We start from the raw sequence: 2,213 nt of genomic DNA, 5'->3' as shown, positions 1-2,213 counted from the left end.
ATGCAATATATTGTTTGATTTCTTGACTGCTGCTTCCATGGGCATTGATTGTGGATCCAAGTAAACTGAAATCCTTGACAACTTCAATATTTTCTCCATTTATCATGATATTGGTTATTTGTCAGGTGTGAGGAATTTTGTTTTATTTATGTTGAAGTGTAAATCCACAGTAAAGGCTGTGGTCTTTGGTCTTTCTCAGTAAATACTTCAAGTCTTCTTCACTTGTCATTACAGAAATGTAAATTAATATCACAATGAGATATCACTACATATCCACTTGAATGGCTATATTCAAAAGTCTGATAATACCAAGTGTTGACAAGGATGTGAAGAAACTGGAATTCTCATATTGCTAGGAGAATGTAAAAAGATACAGCCACATCAGCAGTTTCATGATTTCTTAAACATTAACATACACTTACCAAAGAGCTCTGGTGGTGTAGCGTCTAACGCATTTGATTGCTAACCAGAAGATTGGTGGTTCAAACCCATCAGCCATTCCATGGAAGGAAGACTAGGCAATCTATTTCCATAAAAATTTACTGCCTAGGAAATCTGAAGGGGGTCACTATGAGTTGGATCGACTTGATGTCAGTGAATTTCATTTCTTTGGTTTACTATACAGGCAGGAAGGAGGGAAAGCTGGGGACAACAAGGCAGCAGGATCCAGGTAAGGGGAGAGAGACAGGCCCCACCCAAGGGGCAGGAAGATGGAAAAGCCAGGGATGACAAGGTGATAGGATCCAGGTAAGGGGAGAGTAGAGAGGTTTCGAACAGCTAAGGGAGATGAACTTGTTGTCAGTTTGTCATACTGTGGTGGCTTGTGTGTTGCTGTGAGGCTTGAGGATGTGCCACTGGTGTTTCAAATGCCAGCAGGGTTGCACATGGTGCATAGGTTTCAATTCAGCTTACAGACTGAGACAGGCTAGGAACAAGGAAGAAGCTGTCCACTTCTCAAAGAATTGGCCAAGGAAAATCTTATGAATAGCAGAGAAGCACTGTCTAATACATTACTGGGCAACTTTTGAATAGCCTGGAAACACTGTCTAATATAGTACAGGAAGATGAGCCCCTAAGTCAGAAGGCACTCAAAATATGACTGGGAAAGAGCTGCCAGGAGCTGATTGTGGAACATACTATTAACTGCTCACATGCTAGTTCAACTTGAAGCTGAAGACAAAACAAGTGCACAAGAGCCAAAATATGACCTTGAATATGTTGTTGTTGTTGTTGTTGTTATGTGCCGTCGAGTCGGACCCGACTCATAGCAACCCCTCTTTGGGTTTTCGAGGCAGTATCACTATGGAAGTAGATTGCCCCATCTTCCTTCCGAGGAGTGGTGGATGGGTTTGAACCGCCAGCCTTCTGGCTAGCAGTTAAGTGCCTTAGGCACTATGCTACCAGAGCTCCTGACCTTGAATATATCCCTCCTAAATTTAGAGACTATCTAAAGAATAGATTTGATGCATTGAGCACTTATGACCAAAAACCAGAAGAATTGTGGGATGACATCAAGAACATCATCCATGAAGAAAGCAAGAGGTCATTAAAAAGATGAGAAAGGAAGAAAAGACCAAAATGGATGATGTCAGAAGAGACTCTGAAATTTGCCCTTGAGCAGAAAGTAGATAAAACAAATGGAAGAAATGACAAAGTGAAAGAGCTGAACAGAAGATTTCAAAGAGCAGCTCGAGCCAACAAAGCCAATTACTATAATAAAAAGTGCAAATACCTGGAGTTAGAAAACCAAAAGGGAAAAACATTCTTGGCATTTCTCAAGATGAAAGAACTGAGGAAAAAATTTAAGGTTCGAGTTGCAATATTGAAAAATTCTATGGGCAAAATATTAAATGATGCAGGAAGCATCAAAAGAAGATGGAAGGAATACACAGAGTTACTGTACCAAAAAGAACTGGTTGATCTTCATCCATTTCAGGAGGTGGCATATGATCAAAACGAATGGTATTGAAGGAAGAAGTTGAAGCTGCACTAAAGGAATTGGTGAAGAACAAGGCTCCAGGAATTGATGGAATACCCATTGAGATGTTTCAACAAATGGATGCCCTGCTGGAGGCACTCACTCAGCTATGCCAAGAGATTTGAAAGACAGCTACCTGGGCAACTTACTGGAAGAGATCCATATTTGTACCCATTCCAAAGAAAGGTGATCCCACAGAAAGTAGAAATTATTGAACAATATCATTAATATCACA

Source organism: Orycteropus afer, unplaced genomic scaffold, assembly GCF_000298275.1.
Source record: "Orycteropus afer afer isolate SDZICR_OR568_19922 unplaced genomic scaffold, OryAfe1.0 scaffold00007, whole genome shotgun sequence".
Lineage (NCBI taxonomy): Eukaryota > Metazoa > Chordata > Mammalia > Tubulidentata > Orycteropodidae > Orycteropus > Orycteropus afer.
The sequence above is the reverse complement of the archived record's forward strand: the minus strand, read 5'-3'. Positions refer to the sequence as shown.